The following is a 21553-nucleotide window of genomic DNA, read 5'->3' as shown; positions in this document are numbered from 1 at the left end:
GTGTCTTGTTTATTGTTTTTGCTCTTTGATAAAAAAAGACCCCCCCAGCAATAAAAACTGGGTCACTCTTTTTCCCTCTGTGCACATTAGTCTCTTGTATTCAACTTTGCTAGTTCTTGGAATTTTCCTACCCTTTAGTATAATTTTGATGATTGAAAAATATTTTTAAAGGATGGGACAGGTGCTTTGCCTCCATAGTCTTTTGAAGTGCCTGCATATGAACAAAGTAACAATTCTGTAAAAAACGAAGCTCATTCCACTTTTCAAGCATGCTTTGCTTTAAGTCATAAGGACACAGCTGTACTTTTGTCATGGTGTAGTAGCCCAAGTTTTCAAGAAGGTTTAAAACAAAGACTGGCTAGAAACTGATCAAATCTCATATTCACCTCTCATTTATAAAATTGTTACTCTTTCCATGCAGTCTCTTCTTTGTCTTTAAGTGTGTGCCTCCAGGCATGCTTATTTATTTTTATTATCTCAAGGTAACATTTAAAATGTGTATTAAAGTAAATAAATCCACATTTTTTTACTTCATAAAAAAAATAAAATAAAATATGTTCCTGTAATCTTGGCCAATCATGATTATGCTTTTACATTTTCACTTCAATCACTAAGTACTAGATTAGGCAACTTGACTACCTGTATCTTGACCTATTATTAACTTTTAACTTTAAAGCATACCTATGATTATTGGTAAACATTTTTGCTTCTAAACTAAAGTCCTAACAATACATACTTAAAACAGTAAAAGCCTATTACTTAAAAGCCTACTACTCTGAACTGACTCTAAAATATATCTATATAAAATTTTACATTATTCTGTTTTTCCAAGGTAATTTTCTTTTTTCATATGACCTATTTAACTGCTTTTTTTTAATCTTTTTTTTTTAAGAGAGAGTGAGAGAGGAGAGAGAGCGAGAGAGAGAGAGAGAAAGAATTTTTAATATTTATTTTTTAGTTCTCGGAGGACACAACATCTTTGTTGGTACGTGGTGCTGAGGATCGAACCCGGGCCGCACGCGTGCCAGGCGAGCGCGCCACCGCTTGAGCCACATCCCCAGCCCAAACTGCTTTTTTAAAGAGTTTTTTTTTATCCTTCCTCAAATTATGAATTCTTATGTCTTTATAATCTTTAATTAAAGGGCAGGCTCTGCACTTCAACTTATTTGCTATTAGTATTAATTATGTGTTTCCTATTTTCATCAAGAATTCCTGTGTAGGGCAAAGAAGGCTCTGTTAGTGAAGGGAATGTATGTTGAACAAGTTGTGGCTTTAGAATGAGGGGCTAAGTGTAAATTGTTGAGAAAAGCTTAGGAACCTTGATTTGCAATCTTTTCCCTGTGAATTTCTTAAGAAATAACACTATTGTTTTTATTTTCAGAGATACTAAAATACATCTCAGGACATATCTTATTTGTATCCTTAGTCTCATTCTGGGAATTTTCCTGCAATCTCAGGTAACATGTACTTTTATTATTGATTGTTGTATGCCCTATCATCTATCTCATGAGTATCATAAACAAAACACTTAACACTCCCCATGGTTCTGGTTTCCAGGTGGTGCAGCCCTGCCACAGCATCCCCCACTGTGACCCTATCAGACAGCAGGTGCAGGAACACCTTCACCACACTATCTATAAGATACCAGTTATTTTCCATATAGAAACTAGCTGGTATCTTGTGATTGAATCGTGGCATCCAGTCAATAGTGAGTGGATTAGTTATCTGTCATTGGATAACAAGTCATTCTAAAATGTATTCACTCACTGGACCCCTGAGGCAAATCTCCAGTCCTATTTTGTATTTTGTTTAGAGAAAGAGTCTCACTGAATTGCTTAGCACCTCATCTTTGCTGAAGCTAAAATTGAACTCATGATCCTCCTGCTTCAACCTTCCAAAATACTGGGATTACAGAAGTGTACCATTGCACTCGGCTCTGTTCACATATTTAATGCCAGCATTCCCTCGTTGCCTTGTCAACTGTTTTCTTTTTTCTATTGTAGATTTCAAATGAATGCAGTACTTCTAATTTTTCTCCAAGTACTGGATGTCAGATTAAAGATTTTGGTTTCTCTTTGTGAGCATTTCACATGGGAGAAAAGCAGACAAGTGTAACTTGACAGTTTGAAAAATAAGAACAATTTGTCTCTGCTCTTCCATCCCAGGTACAGACACCTTATCACAATATCTGATTTGAAATTCCTCCTTTAAGAATTTCTGATGTGATGTGTCCTCCTTCTAACCTCCTATATTGTCCTACTTGTGGGTTTCACAACTGCTTAACAAAAGGTTTGAACAGCCACCATGTCTAAATTCTTTTGGATTGTCTAGTGATTATCATTCCCTAGGTCTTTTCCCTCTAGAGAGCAGTATAAAATATGAAGTGAAGGCACTCCAGGGAGTCTATGATAGCCCTTCAGCTGGCAAGGATCTTTTAGTGATACAGGGCTGGGACACTCTGAAAAATTGAGGTAGAATGTAGACCACCGCCTTCAAATGCATATTTATTTTCAATCAAAACATAAGTTTCCAAACTTATCAATCAGAGTGGCAGGAAATAAGTTTATTAGAAGTGATGTGAAGGAGTATCAGGGTGACACTCTGACAGAAGAAAGTGTGTTCTCTCTGAAAAGATAATAGCATGGCTCTCTTGAACTCCAGTTTTTTTGAAGATCTAAAAAAAGATCCCAAAGAGTCCTGCCCAGCTACACTTCTTGACTTTGGACTAACAGCAGGATAACATCAAACTCTCAAGTATCCTCTGCCATCACAACTTTAGGTTAATTAGGCTCACGTTCACCATTTCTAATTGAATTCTTAAGCATAAACTCTCGCAGATTCCATGGTTAGTAAGAATTATCTTTATTTCTCTAAGTTCCAGAATCTGGTCTATAGCAGGGTCACAAACGTCTTCACTTCAGGGTAACTTAAGTTGCTCTTATAAATATTATTTTGAAACTGCATTTCTTCTGTAGATAACAGTTTGTTAAGGAATGTAATATATCCTGTGAAGTCAGAATTTTCTTGTAAAATAAAGCATGGGGTCAACATATTGGGCCTATTTATTTATATTACTACATGTTGAAAACAGAGAAAGTTGACTGCCCCAGTCTGGCTGGCCACAAATAACCGGGAGGCCATTTTTTTATCATGTAGGCTAGGTATTATTAATAATTGTGTGATTCTGTCTCCTGGTGAAATTACTGATATACCCCTTGGAGAACTGGCTATAATTTTTATTTCACCTTTATAATCGGGATCAATATACCCCAGGACTTATAAGACCTTTTAGAGTAGAAGAACTGCGTCCTAATAATAAGCTTACTGTTCCTTGGGGAAAAGGTCCTTTTACTCCTGTGGGAATGATTTGAACTCCCATCTCAGGAGTTAGTACTGCTCCGGCGGAGGCACAGATGTCCAACCCTGTGCTCCCTCTGGTTTGTCTAATGAGGGATCTAATGGATAATGTGTCCTGGGCACTACCCTGATGGTGTTGCTAGGTTCCTCCAATGACCCGTATATTTGTGGTCATGGGCCCCGGAGCATTGGGCCCCCCTATCTGTTTTTTGGCAATGGAGTCCAATGTTTTTCTCCATGATATCATGGGTAAACACCTGGCCCTTGTCCATTTTTTGATAACGGAGTACCCTCTATAGTAGTTTGAGAATGGCATTCATTAGCCCAATGTCTCTCTCTATGGCATTGTGGGCAAATACCTGGTATTCTACCCCTTTGATCATATCCAGTTTTGTTAAACCCTCCTCCTATGGAGCAACTCCTTCTAAAATGTTCTGTTTGTCCACAATTGTAGCATGTTTTTGGTCTGGCACCTAAAGCCTGTTGTACTGCAGCTGCCAAGACTTGCCCTTGTTCATTAATGTCTCTGCATAATTTATGTGTTTAAATCTCCATGTTTCCATGGTCTAATGGCCTACCTGCACCATCTATTTGCTTGTTCATAGGCTAGTTGTTTTATTAATGGCATCACTTGTTCTAAATCCCCAAAGATTCTGGTAGCTGTTTGTATAAGCCTATCTACAAATTCAGCATAAAGTTCATTAGCTCCTTGTATTACCTTAGATAATTAACCTTGTAAATCTCCAAGCTCCTGTAAAGTTTTCCATGCCCTAACCACAGCTGAAGCGATTTGTGAGTATATGGCAGGATCATATCTGATTTGTTGCAGCTGACCCTCATAAGGTCCCTCTCCTAACAACATATCTAGATTTCTCTGAGGATAACCGGCTGCTGCATTTCACCTAGCCGTCTCCGTGCAGAATTCCTCATTGGCAACCTTCAATAACAGATATTGTCCTCCATTTAGCACAGCTTTGCACATACTAGCCCAATCTGCTGGTGTCATGTTCAAGTTGGTAATGGATTCGACCATACTTACAGTGAAGGGTGCTTGAGGACCAGAGGTTGTTACAGCCTCTTTTCAGCTGCTTCACTGTTGTGAAATCTAAAGCATGGTGAATTTACTACCCTCCTGCCTCCTCAAATACAGGCCATGCTAATCTTTGAGGTCCTGTCTCAGGATCCCATCTATCAACTATGGGGGTTGAGGGCCACTCAGCATATATTGTCTCCGTATACATAGGCGGAGCTGTTGGATGGACACCTACACACTCCGGTGATAGAAATGTGTTTGTAGCAACCTCCCATTGTAACTTCTCCCCTGATAGGCCTTCCTCCTCTAAACTTTTTTCCCTTGTCTGACTAACTCGAGAAACTTCCTCTTTTACTCTATATAGGATGTCTTATCCTAGACTAAGCAAACAAGACAGTACCAACGTCCAAAATGGTAATGTGCCAACTGGCAGAGTTCCTGGGCTTTCTTTTCTATTCTTTTTAAATCTTCACCATGGTGGTTCCATTGTAATATATTTAACAACCCCTCTTTAATGAACCATGGGCTAAACCTTTGTATCGTCTTAACATATGCCCTAACTGTTCTTGATTTTACTGAGATGCCTCCTTCCTCTAACAATTTACTTAACACCCTTTCAGTTTGATTTTTACTAATTTTTAATTCCATATTTCTGCTATAAAGATAACACGACCCAAAAAGATAACACAAAACAAATGGTGTTCATTATTCATTAGACTCCAGGTGTGGGAGAACCGTCAAAGATGTAAGGATAGCTAAACTGAAGTTCTGGGTATCAGCTCTTATGGATTTGAGCTAAGTCATCTTCTTTTTGGTCTGTAGAAATCACTTTAGTTAGTCTCTCTGGAATCCAAATCGGCTGCTCTTCTCCCTCCATGCTTCAGGCGTTCCCCATACAGGACACCAAATGCCGCAGTCTGGCTGGGCACAAAAAACCGAGAGGTCACAAGCCACTTGTAGGTTCAAAGAGGAACCACTTTATTGCCATAAATCAATGAGAACTCCACAAGAACTCAACGGGAACTCCATGAGAACTCAAAAGTAGCAGTCACCCAAGGTAGCAGAAGCCGCCTTATTGCCAAACAGCAGAGTTTTATATATACACAACTGAATACACAGCTTGTTTCAATTTAGCATCATCCAGTTACAGCAATCAGTCATTATCTTAATAATTATACACAACTTAATTATCATCTTAATGGCTTCTCAACCACTCCATCTGGCAAAATGCCAGGCGCCATCTTGATTGGTTGTGGCTCTCAACAGTCTACCACTGAGCTACATCAGTGTCACCCTTGCCAGAAATAAGGTTGCAAGGGGATGCAAATATCTCAATCAGGCAAAGGCAGTATCTAATTGACATCACATTCTGGAGCTAAAAATCATAGAACAGGGTTCCTTTCAAATATGCTATGCCAACTTTTTATTAGATGTGGCTTATTTACTATTTTTACTAATTCCAGGAAACCCCTTTTAAATCACAAATTTTATTTACCTTCCAGTCCTCAGAGGGTCATGTTCTTCTCATGTAGATCCTCAGCACCACATAAAAATAAATAAATAAATTAAAGGTATTGTGTCCATCTAAAAAAAAAACTAACACTGGGAAACTGGGCACACAGGTACAAGCCTATAATCCCAGATGCTCGGGAGACAGAGGCAGTAGAATCATAAGTTCAAGGCCAACTTCAGGAACTGAAACCCTGCCCCAAAATAAAAAGGGCTGGGGATGTAGTTCAGTGGCAGAACATCCCTGAGTTCAATCCCTGCCACTGAAAAAAAGCAAAAGAAAGTGACAAAAAAAGTAACACTTAGGATTTCCTCTCAGGATTTTTTTCCACAGATTTCAACAAAGTAAGGTAACTCAGACATTAGTTTCTCCTAGTTCCTCTTTTTTTCCGTAATCTTTATTTATTTATTTTTATGTGGTGCTAAGGATCGAACCTAGTGCCTCATATGTGTGAGGGAAGCACTCTACCACTGAGCTACAGCACACTTCTCTGGGCCTCAATATCATTATGTCTCAGGGAGGAAACAATTTAAATCACAATCTTCAAAGAACCATATTTTATGTATACAAATTTTAAAATATGGCAAAAGAAATAATTAAATCACATGCAGAGAGTAAATGAGAAAAAGAAGTAATGAAGTAAGAGCAGAAAGATCAATAAATAAACAACAGAAAAAATAGAGAAAATAGAGAAAAATAAACTAATTAAATGCTGGTTCTTGGGCTGTGGTATAACTCAGTAGTACAGTGTGTGCTTACCGTGTATAAGGCCCTGGCTTGATCCCAAGAACAAGAACAAAAACAAAAATAAAAACAAAAACATAAGAAACACTGGTTCTTTGAGAAGGCAGAAAAAAGTGGAAACCACCAGTTTTGCTAAAGAGGGAATCCAGTTCTCAAGCAAAATTTTAATGAATTAATTATAATAATATATAAAATGAATAATACCTCATGACCAAAAGAGATTTAAGCTAATATTGCAAAGCTGGTTTGCCATTCAAAACACAATGCACATCATTATATTATCAAACAAATAATAACAATTCAATACCCATTCTTAGTTCAAAAACAACAACAATAAAAACCTTAGGAATAGAACAGTCTCATTCTGATAAAAGGAATCTAAAAAAAAAAAAAACACCCTACAGTTAACAGCACACATAATAAAAAATAAGATTGAATGTTTTTCTTTTAATATAAGGAACAAGACAAGGATGACCACTCCCATCATTTCTATCCAACAATATACCAGAGATTCTGCATAGTTTAATAATGCAAGAAAAAAATTGACATTCAAGTGAGAAAGAAAGAATTCAAATTATATTTTTAAATGATTAGATTATCTATATAGAAAATCCAATGAAATCTACCCCCCAAAAAAACTACTGCTAGAAGGTGAGTTTGGCAAAGCTGCATGATACTAGAGCTAGAAACAAAACTGAATTGTTGTTCTATGCTAGTAATGAAAAATTTTATATTGAATTTTTTAAACATACTATAATAAAAACAAAAATGTCAAATATTAAGACAAATTTGAAAGAAATATGCAAGACTTCTACTTTAAAAGATTGCTGAGAGAAATTAAAGAAAATCTAAACAAATTGGAAGAAATAACATGTTCTTTTGTTGCAAGACTCAATGATGTTAAGAAGTCAATTCTCTCCAAGTTGATTCATAGATCCAATATCTCAGAATCCCAGCAGGCTGTTTTGTACAAACAGGTAAGCTGGTTATAAACTTCCAATGCATATGCAAAGGACCCAGAACAGTCCAAAGAACTTTGCAAAAGAAAAAATCTGGAAGAAAAACACTATTACAAAGGTAAAGTAATTCAGACAATGTGGTACTGATATAAAGATAAACAAGCAGATCATGCTACAAAATAGAGGCTAAAATAGACCCATGTACACAGAAAACTGATTTTAGCAATGGTACAAAGGCAATTCAGCAAAGAGACAATGTTCATTTTTAACAAATGGTGCTGGAACTAAATGCCCATATACAAAGACTTATGAATTTTGACACCTGCCTTGCACCACATACAGAAATTAACTCAAAATGGATCATATACATAAGTGTAAAACCTAAAACAATAAACCTTGTCAAGGAAACAGGAGCTAACTTCTGTGACTCGGGGTTAGGCAAAGAGTTCTTAGATATGATACCAAAAGTGCATTAAAAAACAATTCGTAAATTGAATTTCATCAAAATTAAGAACATCTGTTCTTTGAAAGACACTGCTAGGGGAATGTAAAACATGTCAGACTGGGACAAAATATCATGAATCTGATAAAGATTTATCCAGAATATATAAAGTATGTATCCAGAATATATAAAGAACACTTAAATCTTAATAAATAATAAAAAAATACCTCCCAAAATAATAGCATACAAGATTTGATACTTTACCAAGGAATGGCAAATAAGCACGTGAAAATATGCTCAACATCATCATCAGCCAATAGGAAAATGCAAATTAATATCACAATGAGGGTCTAGGGTTGTGACTCAGTGGCACAGCACTTGCTTTTCACATATGAGGCACTGAGTTCAATCCTCAGGACTGCATAAAAATAAATAAATAAAATAAAGATATTGTGTACATCTACAACTAAAAAATTTTTTTAAATCACAATGAGGTTATACTATGTATCTATTAGAGAAATAAAATTTAAAAAGACTACCAAAGTAAGTATTTAAGATAGATACTTGGAGCAACTGATTCCTCTTTCACTGCTGGTAGGAATATAAAGGGAAACAACAACTTGGAAAACAGATTGGCAGTTTTAAAAATTAAAAATACCCTACCACATGATCTACTCATCTCACTTCTGGGTATTTACCAAAGAGAAAAGAGAGCCTAAGTCCACACAAAGATCTGTAATAAAGTTGTTCAGATGGATTTAGTTCTTAGAGGCAATTGCTGGAAACACCCAAATGGCTGTCAATGATGAACAGGTACATCCATACAATGGAATAATTTGAGCACTTAAAAGAATAAACTACTGATACAATCAGAAACAGAGACAAATCTCAAAATAATTACACTGAAAGAGCAAAAAAAAAAAAAGAGTACATGTGATATAATTCCATTTACATAAAACCCTAGAATAAGCAAACTAACCTAGAGTGACAGCAGATCAGTAGGTTGGTGGTTGCCCAGAGAAAGGGACAGAGGACAATGAGGAGAGAAAAACAAAAAAATCTGGGGTGGTGATGGATCTTTTCATTCTCCTTATTATGATGATGGGTTTTTGGGTGTGCACATGTGTCAAAACTGATTAAATCATATACTTTAAACATGAAGTTTATTGGATGTCAATTATACCTTAATAAAACTGTCTTCAAAAAGAGCTACCTCAATTATATAATATCGATTTTAAATTGTCCCTTTTCCATTAGCATACCAAAAACTTTCACTGTAGCAAACTTACTCATGTAACTGCTTCAAATGCACCTTTTCCTTTGACATTTACTCTATATAAACAGGACTCTAAAAGTAAATTACTGGACTTTGAATATGGTCAAGTGGCAACGTGCTCACCTGGCATGCGTGGGGTGCTGGCTTTGATCCTCAGCACAACATAAAAATAAAATAAAAATGTTGTATCCACCAAAAAATAAAAAATAAATATTAAAAACATCTCTCTCTCTCTCTCTCTCTCTCTCTCTCTCTCTCTCTCTCTCTCTCTCCCCCTCTCCCCCCTCTCAAAAAAAATAGTATTGGATAGAAAAGTTAACAAATTGATCTCCATGGATTGCACAGTTGTCTGTTTACTGGCTTCAAATGAAGTCTGAATGTTTAGCAACACTACCAGTACTGAAGGCTCAGTCACTGAATACTGAAAACACTACATTTGCAAGCTGCTCAAAACCAATTCGTTAATTTAAATAAATGTTTACTGCACATGTGCTCTCTGTATGTCACGGTTGAAAGGGCTGGATTTTATGCAGAATGGACAGTACCAAATTACAAACTTATTCCATGTCTCTTTTGGAATAATTTGTAAGGTTTAGCAACACTTAAATCACATGATGAAAGAATAGCAATGGAAAGAGGCCATAGACAGCCAAGAACAGTGATTCTTCTAATTAAAGGTTAAAATAATAAATTTCAATGATAACATGACTGAAGAACTGTATACTAACAGCTTAGAATTCCAAAATGACAAGTATTTCTCATATCTTAAGTGAACTCAGAACAAAGATTAAAAATTACTTCCACACACAGCAAGTATGGAGTCTGCCAGCTCTAAGTAGTTGTTCTGGCTTAGAAATATAAAAGGATGTGAAAAGACAGACACCAAAGGATTTTTTTTAATACCAATAACAAATAGGAAGTTTTAAGTAAATTCTCTAACAGCTGGTATCAAAGATAATACAGCATATTCTTCATTACTTCATTACTGAACTCAGCTAACTGGACCAAGAATGAACCAAGAATGGAAATTACTATATCTTATAGAAGATACAAGCTTAATTATTCATACAAATAAAACCATCCATAGCTGTCATAATATAAAATAACTTTTACAGTGTAGCAAGGGCATCCATTTGAAAATCTTCCACTATCTTTTTCCCTTGCAATGATACTAACCTTTAAGGTTGTTTCTCTAAAAGAACCCAACATCTGCTCCATTTGTGCACAATGAATTGAAGCATTTTCTTCTGTCATGTATAACTGATTGCAATTAATGAATAATTAAAAAAAATAACCCAGGAACTCATGCCAGGTACCCAAAAATCTATAAAAATCTCTTCTTAGTGGTAATTGTGGATGGTATGTGCTTCAGATTCCCTTAAAAACTTAGTCTTCTTCTAAATTTGTTCAAGTTCTTCAAAACTGTCATGTTTTGTTTTCTCAAAGGTACAATTTTGCTAAACAATAAGCTTTTAATAAATTTTGAATGACACGATTTCTCTACATGTGTTTCAAACACATCATACCCAAATTCATATCTTCATTAAACAATACTAATCCTGAGTGTTCAGTAACCATGGAATCCAGACCATGAGTTCTGCAAGCACAATATCCAAGTATTCTCATCTTCACTGAGAAGCAATATCCACTAAACAAAAGATGAAAACAGCCATAATATTCAGTTATTGCATCTTCTATTTATTGATTTTTGGAGTTTAACAAATGAAAATGGTTTACTTTAGTTAAATTGGTTAAAAAAAAAGCAAAGACATTTAACCAATTATAATTAAAATTATGAAATGTTGGGCTGGGGATGTGGCTCAAGCGGTAGCGCGCTCGCCTGACATGCGTGCGGCCCGTGTTCGATCCTCAGCACCACATACCAACAAAGATGTTGTGTCTGCCGAGAACTAAAAAATAATAAATATTAAAAAATTATCTCTCTCTCTCTCTCTCTCTCTCTCTCTCCTCTCACTCTCTCTTTAAAAAAAATTTATGAAATGTTACATCTCACCTCTGATACTGATTGTAATTAAAATTGTGAAATAACACCTGCTACAGCTTGACTTCCATTGAAGCCAAGAGCCAATTTATGGTTCCTCTTGACACCTCCACTGTCAATTACTGCCCTCCTGTTAAATTCACTTTGAAGAAAAACACTGTTTTTCTACATGTAATTTGTAATATGCTTGGCACTGTGCTTACCAGATTATATGCAGCATCTCCACTCATCTTCACAACAATGCTATGCTGGAGAATATTATAGACAGGTAGAGTGTCACTGATTTTAAATAACTTATCCATGGTCACTGAGCTACTTCCCATTACTAATAGCACAGAGTATATCTTGAACCTTTTATCAAGAGGGCCCAAAATGGGACCATACCTGCCAGAGAATATGGATTCATCCCATCACAAGGACCTCCCAGTATACTTATTTTTTTCTAATTCACCTTAATCTGACCATCTGCCTTTGCATGGAGAAGAAACAACATAGTGGCAGAGCTGGGTGTGTGCAACAATTTATCTTCCAAGTTTTGGCTCTCAGCTAGCCTTTATTGCCATATCTTGCAATTTCAGGAAAGATCAAGATCTCTTTATTAAAATGACGTCTATGGAATGGCCTTACCAGCAGTGCTATTGTTAATTCTGACCATGTTTAAAGTGAGTTTAAATATTCAAAATAATTCTGTTCTTAAGTTTAGCAGTGTTTATCACATAAGCAAATAATTTGTGTCAAGTTATAACAAATAAGATATATAAATGAGTAATTATCCTTCATTCCTCCAAACATGACTTTGTATTTCTTTAAAGAAAACATAGAATAAAGATTTATTTGTGGATCTGAGTATCAAACCCAAGGCCTCACACATGTGAGAAACCACAATGCTGTTTTTTTGAATAATGCTGTAGGAGTAACAGTGTAGTGACAGCCCTGCCTTCCACTGTCCTCTGACAAAATTCCTATTTAACTGCTACACACAGTGATGTTTAATAGATAACATCCAAAAAAGAAATTTACAGAAACTACATAACTTCTACCCTTTTAGAATTGCTATACACTATTTTGTTCTCTTTGAAATGCAGAAAGAAATTTAAATTAAGACTTCACTAACATAAGAGCAAGAACCAGTTAAACAGCATCTACTGTTCTTTGTCAATTAAAAAGATTGTTCAGCCATGTTGGTGGCACATGCCTGTCATCCCAGTGGCTTGTAAACCTGAAGCAGGAGGATTGCAAGTTCAAACCCAGCCTCAGCAATTTATTGAGGCTCTAAGCAACTTAACAAAACTCTGTCTCAAAAAAAGAAGGAAAAAGGGTTGGGGATGTGGCTCAGTGCTTGAGCACCCTGGGCTCAATTCCTGGTGTAAAAAAAAGTCAGAAAATAGAAAAACAGAATAAGCTGCACTGTATAAAATGAATTTTAATTATTTTTTCTAGAGACTGATAAGGGTACCTCTGAAAATCCATGTTCTTTAATTTCATCTCTGTAACATATTTTAAAAGTGATAAAATGTGAGGTTCTAGGACCTTGGTTCAAAAATTTTTTCATGTAGTTATTTAAGTGCATACAAAATTCAGATTCATGATTTTGATCTCATCATTAAAATCTGAAATGTACTGTTTTCCATACTGAGTAGCTTTGTTATAAGTTACATGCAAATATTACATCATTTTATATAAGAGAGTTTGACATCTGCATATTTTGGTGTCCACAGAGGGTTGTGAAGCCAATTTCCCACATACAGCAAGGGAAAAACCAATATGCAACTCACTATGATATTGTGTTATATGGTATGGTAGTAGGACAAAAATATTTAGCCTCTAAGTTAATACAACTGTATTTTTACCTTACATTTTTAAAAGCAACAAAGAGCCTTTCCCAAGTAGAAGAGTAATATTACTAATTTATATAAACACAATTATGATTTTTCTGAAACTGAAATAATAAAAATTATGGCATACCCAAGCTAACAATACTTTGGCTTTACTGAATATAGAGTGGAGATAAAATTAGAAGCACATTCATCTCAAAATTAGAGTAAAAATATCAAAGTTGAATTCCATTCTAGACTGATACTCCAATAACTATTAAGAGATAGGAATCAGTAGTCAGATTTAAAGACGCCAAAATCTGAAATCTGTAATCATTTTATTTTTAAAGAAGAAATGGAAGTACATTAACTTCTGCTACTCAGAAGAGACAATCTTGATATCAACTGAATTCTTACTTTTAAGGTGAACTTTCAGTCCTTTCCATTCATAAATAAGGCCTGATTTATTAAGTTCCCTGCTTTGTATTTCTAGAGTTGATAAAAGCACATTTTCTTAGTATAATATGTATTGTTCCAAGTGTTTTATAAACATCTTCTGTGAGAGTTTACAGGAGTGATCTGAAATCATTTCCAAGATTTTACCCTATGAGTCAGTTATTCTTAAAAGTAAATAGAGTTTCTCTGCCTTTATCACTTACATTTTCCCTATTTATCACAAGTCTGATTCTAATCTCACACACACACACACACACACACACACACACACACACACACACACAAAATCACTGGAAGGATTGTCAACAGACAATTACTGGCATTAAATTCTAGGCAGGGCAAAAAGGAAAAAAGAAAACAGGCACAATTTTGTTACTTAGACATGAAAATTACAGATCCACACAATAGCTGAACTTTCATAAAAGTCTTTTAGCCAATAAGAATAAATCTCAAGACTTATCAACCACCTAGCTCTACATGGGGCTCCTAAATCTACCTTTCCTGATGAAATAATCCATCCCGGCCTGCTATGCATGGCCACCTGTATGCATTCATTCACAGATGTGCCAAGTATAGTAATGGTAGGCTCTGGAAACTCATAGCAAAGAAAATAATCTGTCCCTAGAGTGGCTTTTATTAGTGAAGGAAGTCAAGTGAATAGTCACAGGAATGTAACATCTGGACAGTCACATCCCAAACTAAGCTGGTCTAAAAGTGAACTCTGTTTGCTTCCTGCATTCTAGTCTACTCACTCGTGAACCTTGTTCTTGGACAGAAATGCTGTCATCACAGGCTACCCAGGCAACAACTTCTGAGGCATTCTCAACCTTTTGCTTCAGATCTTAACAACTGCCCAAGTCAGCTTGAATTACCAAAGAGGAACAGATGGCTCTGCTCCACAATGCTTCCCCAATTCTCGGAATGCTACTGAAGATGGCAGGGAGCTCCCAGCAAAACTTCTGCCTGAGCAGGGGGCAAAAATTCCAAGCCTAAGAGTGATCTTGGGGGCTGGGGTTGTGGCTCAGTGGTAGAACACTTGTCTAGCATGTGTGAAGCACCAGGTTTAATTCTCAAAACCATATAAAAATAAAGTTCATCAACTACTAAAAAAAATAATATAAGTTAAAAAAAAAGAATGCTCTTGGGATTTTAAAAAGCATAGTTGGGAGGAGACCCTCTTTCCTCCCTCTTGTGGAAGAGCCTGAGGATGGCCCTTGCTCTGTCACTTTTAACACCAAGGTCCTAAAATCATGCTGACTTCTGTGGCATTTCATTCCTTTGCAACCTTCTTCAGAAGTCTTCTTTCTTTAGTAAGCCTCCTTTTAACTTATGATGGTTGACTTCAGCCAAGCATCCAGACTTGCACCTTCTAAAATTTTCCAGTCTGTATATCCATCTCTACCATCAGTATCCTAGCTCAGATCCTCATTAGCTCTCATCTGGACTAGTCCAACAGTCCCACAATTCTCTTATTTCTAGTCCTCACAACCAGCATCTGTGCTACAGTAACAGGAAAAACCATGTTCCCCACACACACCAAAACTCATCAATAGCTCTCCATTATTAAAGATATATCTAAATTCCTTAACAGGACTCACCCCACCCTCTATTCACAATCTTCCCTCCAGCCAAACAGCTTTTCCTCCTTGACTAACATTGTAGTTCTGACTACCCAGAACTGCTTGGGTTTGGGCAGGAACTCAGATACACAAACACACCACACTGAATTAATTAGTAAATAGGAAGTCCCCATTCTTGAAATCCTGAAGAAATCAAAGAAAAGTGGCTTTCTTCAGGCTTACTTCTAGGTATCAAACTCATCACAATGATGTCTACATATCATTACATTAATATCCATAAATATTGCTGTTACAGATAACTGGTGCCAATGTACACAACACACACAGCAGCAAGTGTCTGAAAGAAAGAATCACAGATTATAACAAAAGGTTCTGATCACCCACGCATCTCTGCAGACAGAGCACCAGCACTGACTCCCTGTGAGGCTTTCTCACCCAGACAGTGCCCTTCCTCCTCCACTGGTGCCACTACCCTCTGTAGAAATCAGTAGCCTTGTTCCTCAAGGACAGGACCATGTTCCCAGCATCCCTGGATCTCCAAACCCAGTCAAGTCCTCAAAATACATGAGGCACCTATAGATGTCTACAGAATAATATGTGCATTCTGAGCTAAGCAGAACACTCAAAGACATTTCCTGATTTTAAAAAAGGGCACTAGATATCAGGTTTGAAAACTTAGGCTTCTCCCATTAAATTTGATAAAAATATTTGAAAACAAAATATTTTTTAATATCTCTAACCCATGTGTAGTTAATTAAATGACCATTATTTCTGTAGAAAAAAAATTTTTGATGGGGGCTGGGGATGTGGCTCAAGTGGTAGGATGCTTGTCTGGCATGTGTGCAGCCCAGGTTCAATCTTCAGCACCACATTCAAACAAAGATGTTGTGTTCACCAAAAACTAAAAAATAAATATTAAAATTCTCTCTCTCTCTCTCTCTCTCTCTCTCAAAAAATTTTAATGGGACATTGAGAAATATGGTCTGTTGTGTTTTTTTAAAACTTCTAGAAAATTTCAGAGAAACTGCACAAGGAGACAAAAAATTGGTAAATTAGACTCCAACAAAAAATAGACATGCTTCATAAGAAGTGAAAAGACTATAAAATAAGAAAAAAATTTATACTTCACATATCTGATAAGAGTACCTTTGTGTATATCCAGAATACATAAGAACTATTACAACTGAACAAGAAAAGAACAGCTCAATTTTAAAATGGGCAAAGGATCTGAATAGGCATTTGTCTAACAAAGATAAACAATGGCTAACATGCACATGAAAAAATTCAATATCATTAGTTATCAGGGAAATCCAAATCAAAACCACAATGAGATGCCACTTCATACCCATTAGGATGACTATTATGGAAAAATACCATGGCAAAGTGTTGGCAAGGATATAGAGAAATGGAATCTTCAAACACTGCTGATGGGAATGTAAAATGGTAGAGTCACTTTATAAAACAGTCTGGCAGATTTACTTATGGCCAATAAATTTCACTCCTAAGTATCTACCCAAAAGAAAACATAAGTCAACTCAAAAACAAAAAATATTCACAGTAGCATGATCATAAGAACCACAAAGTGCAAGTCACCCAAATATACATCAACTGATAAATGGATAAACAAACTGCAGTGCATCCATATAATAGAACACTATTTAGCAATAAAAAAGGAATAAAGTTCTGTTATGTGCTACCTCAAAAACAGGCTAAGAAGCCAGACACAAAGGGCTGAATGATTACATTTATATAACATGTCCAATACAAGTAAATCCACAGAGAGAAAGGAGATTCATTGCTACATGGAGCAAGAGTGAGTGCAGAGTGATGACCAAAGGGTATGGATCTTCTTTGGAGGTGACAAAAGCGTTTCAGAATTAGACAGCAGGATAGGCACACAACTATGTGAGTATACTAAAACTCAGTGAATTGCACTTTTAAGGAGTGACCTTGATGATAATGTGAATTATATATCAATAAACGGTTATTTTTTTTAAATGGCTGCACAAAGTCATATAGGAACACCTCTGCACAAGGCTCTGGTTGAATCACTCTGCCTGTGACAGAATAATCTGTCATAAAAACATACAATCTGTTCAAATGGGGAAATAATCTATGTTCCTACCAATAAATCCCTATTGCAACCAATCATAAAACCAGATCCAAAGTAAAAATAGCAAAGAACAAAAGAGCATGCAATTCACAATTAGCTGGCAGGTTACAGAATGAAACTAACCAAAGACTACAAAAAGAAAATATGTTTATTAGGACTACCCACTTCTTATCAATTACACGGATATAAACAAGTCAAAATCCTTTATACTCATAAGAAAATCTGCCAGCTTCTTTATTAGCACATAGCAAGGAAAGACAAGCATTCTCTCCTATAATCAAATTAACATCCCACAGAAGGTCTGTTTGTACTTGGCAGCATGAACCTTTCATTTTGGAGTGCTGCTAAATTAAACTAGCCTATGTTGTATTGAACACATTGAGCCAGACACCCTGGCATGTTCCTAGACTTTATTAGTTGATGCTAAGGAACATTAAAAGTAAAAAGGATAGTATGAATGAGGGCAGGGGTGGTGAGAGAATAGAGTTATTGTCAGTCTTTTCAACATTTCCATTATCTAGAATACAACAATGGAAACAGTCTAACAACATTCTTCTTCTTTTTTTTTTGTGGAACTGAGGATTGAACCACACATGGATGTACTACCACTGGGTAACATCCCCACACCTTTTTATTTTAATACAGGGTCTCACCAAGTTCCTGAAGCTGGCCTTATACTATCAATCGTCCTGTTGCAGCCTCTGAAGTTACATACAATTTTCTAAGATTCTAACCAACACTCTTCTCTGTATGCATAAGAAAACACTAGAACTTAGGGATAGAGAGATCTGAATTCAAGTGTTTGTTTTTATTTTTTCTTAAACCTGCTAGCAACATGCCTAAGGAAAAATTTCACAATTTTACTGAATCCTTGTTGTTTTGAGAACAAAATGAAGTAATGCACACAAAGAGCACAGTGCCATGCTCAATCCACAGCCCAGCACAAAATCCTAGCTGTTCACAACTCTTCACAGCAAATACTCATTTCAGAACTTGTACCAGAGTAGGGGCAATTAACATTGGCCATCCTTCTACCTTGTAAACATCTAAAGATCTATGAAGATTTCACATTGAATGAATAATCTTCCTCCTTCATTCCCCTCCCACATAGGTTTTTTAAAAAGTTATCAATAAAGTTTTAAAAATATTAAATCACAGCATGACACAATGTATTCATTCACCTAAAATGTATTTAAAAGCACTGAACTAAGAGAGAGAAAGACATGGAGAGAAACACTCTATTAGACAGAAATGCCTATTTTGCTGGGCAATAATTGGTAATCTTTCCATAAAGATTGAGCCAATATGATTATAATTTCCAAGTGTCAGTAATCTGTTATTAAGGTAAAAGAAAAAAGAAGTGGGATGGTTTAATCACCATGAAAAAAAATGTGGGAAGATATCCTTTCTCATTAACAGCAATTAATGTTTGAGTGATGGCTGTTAGAATGTTCAGACTAAAAACATTTGTTACAGTAGAACAGACTCTAAAAGAAAACACAGGGGGTTTAACATACACAAACACAACCTGCACCTAGGTGTCCTCTCTAAACAAACCAAAGAAGGAAAACCTTGTGTGAAATTCCAATTGCACTGCTATAGATAAGGTGTGGGGAGGGGGATAGTGGTTTTCAGCCATATTCCAATGCTGGATGTCTATTAAAAGACAGCATCCCAACTCTGTAGTAATAGACTCGCTGTGCCTGGCTCCACACAAAATTGCATTATGTCACACACTGGAAGAAACTTTCAGGGTTAGGAGAGGAAATTTCTCAAGAGGATGGGATGTTCAGAACTTTGGGAGTTTCACTAAGCTCTGAGCTCATTATGGACCTTGTGCCCCAAAGCTACTGTTATTCCCTCCCCTTTCTAAAATTCCACTCATAAGAATTTGAGTTAACAGTGCCCCTTGGGGAGATCTGGTCAGTTGCAGAGTCTACAGAAGGAAACCCTGAGCGGCTCTCATCTACACTGTACACCAGAACTTGGCATCTCTCCTCCCACTGCAGCTCAGTACTACCGCCCTGATTGCAAAGCTGTTTCATCGCAAAAAGTACAAAGTCTCAAATTCTGCAAAGGAAGACTGAACTTCTCTGTCTACCCAACTTTCCAATCAAATGACCACTTACTATGCCAGTCTAAACTAAGCTTTATGCCTAATATAGGAAGAAACTGTTTCAAATGCACAAAATCCAACCCATGTAATATGTAATAAAGTCTTTTTTCGGTAGTTGTAGATGGACATAATTGATTGATTGGTTGATTGATTGATTGTTGTGCTGAGGATCAAACCAGTGCCTCAACATGCCATGCAGGCACTCTACCACTGAGCCATAATCACAACCCTGTAATAAAGTCTTAATATCTATTTAAATATAGTATAAAAATTTTTAACAAATGCAGCTAACAGGAGAAATAAAGGATAAAGCCTTCATTTTAATTACAACTTCTATTTAATCCCTCACTTTCCAGGAATATTTTTAGTAGACTTTAGGGCACACAATTAAAGAAATGAACTCATCAGTAAAATAAAGGGCACTGATATAAACAAATTCCTGTACTGCCACAGAAAAGAGACTAAAAAACATCGAACTTCAATATTTTAGAAAACAAATAAGATTACATCCTTAGCCACAATAAGATCCCAGAAGGAAAAGTTCAGGGAAACCTCATTAATTTGGCCCAATAATGAAGACTCAAAAATTCCAAGTCTGCCTTGATTTAATTTTGGACTATGTATTAAGAAACAATTGCTAGGCGCTAGGGTTGCGGCTCTACCTGGAGAGTGCTTGCCTAGCACATGCAGGGGCGTGGGTTCAATACACAGCATCACATATAAATCAATAAATAAAGGTATTGTGTTCAACTACAACTAAAAAAATGAATATTAAAAAAAGAAACAATTCCTAGGTAAATTAAAGTGCAAATAAAAATTTCTATAGGATTATTTGATTTTAAAATTTTCACATGCAAATGACTTCTGCAAAAATACTAATTAAAACTAGTTACATTTATTCTTTAGAATCCTGTATTCCAATAGAAATAAACTATATAAAATACAGACTAAAACACTGCTTAAATCTATTATATCATTAATTTTTCCATCTCTCTGCTTACTTTGGCTGTGAAAAACTGGTTTAGAAGTCAGGAAACTTTCACAGACAGGTGCCAGACAAAAGCTAATTCATTCTATATAGTCTGGCAATTTAAATCTCTGCTTTTATTTTTAAGAATGTGAACCATACAATTATATTTACTTTATTTTGGGGGCATTTACTTTATTCTTATTTTCAAAAAACATATTGTAAAAAATATTGCCATGTCTATACTGGTAAACATAAACAGATCTTAAACAATATCCAGCAGCATACTTAGTTTAAATACTTACTCTGCCCATAATGAAAAAAAAAAAGATTCAAAATACATAGCTTATGTGAATCTAAAAATTAACTAGAGTATAGTCCAAATCAAATTTTGAAACAAAGTACCATCAAATGAAATAGTAGCAAGTGCCATACAGTTATGCACATCTAAATTAAATGAAACTATGTTAGTCCTCTCTAAATTAAAATGTATGGGTATTCATTTTCACTTTAACCTAATAATGAATACACATCAACCATTGGGAGATTGAGGCTGGAACAGGAGGATCCTAAGTTCATGGCCAGCCTTAGGAACTTAGTGAGACCCTAAGCAACTTAGCAAGACCCTATCAAAATGAATGAATGAATGAATGAATGAATGAATGAATGAATGAATGAATAAATGAATAGATAAATAAAAGGGCTGGAGATGTTTTTCAGTGGTACACTGCCCCTAGATTCAAACCCCAGTACCAAAAAATTAAACACATAAGTAAATAATGATTTGGATGTCTGTGGATGCCCACCAGGTAGGTAGGTATTCAGTGCTGAATAAAAACTGGTGAATAAATCACCAGTTGGACCATATGGTCCCAACCTTGGGGTATTCTGTAGACAATGTTAATTGAAGTGAAAACAAAAGCCCCCTCAGGAAAGGCAATCTAGATGTACTTTATATATAGAAGACAGTTTAATGTTCTTATTAAGCCAAAGAATAAATAGTAGGTCAATGACAAAGCTGTGAATCTACTTCATGTGAGGCCATCCTTATATGTAACTCTTATTTGATTGAAATAAAATCTAAAGCAAACATAAAATTAAAAATCATATTTACATCAGGAAGTGATAAAATCTTTTGGACAGAAGAAATACATATAGGTTTACACACGAACACACAATCACAT

The sequence above is a fragment of the Spermophilus citellus genome (genome assembly GCF_964194105.1).
Source record: "Spermophilus citellus genome assembly, chromosome: 19".
NCBI classification, from domain to species: domain Eukaryota; kingdom Metazoa; phylum Chordata; class Mammalia; order Rodentia; family Sciuridae; genus Spermophilus; species Spermophilus citellus.
Note: the sequence above shows the minus strand (reverse complement) of the source record.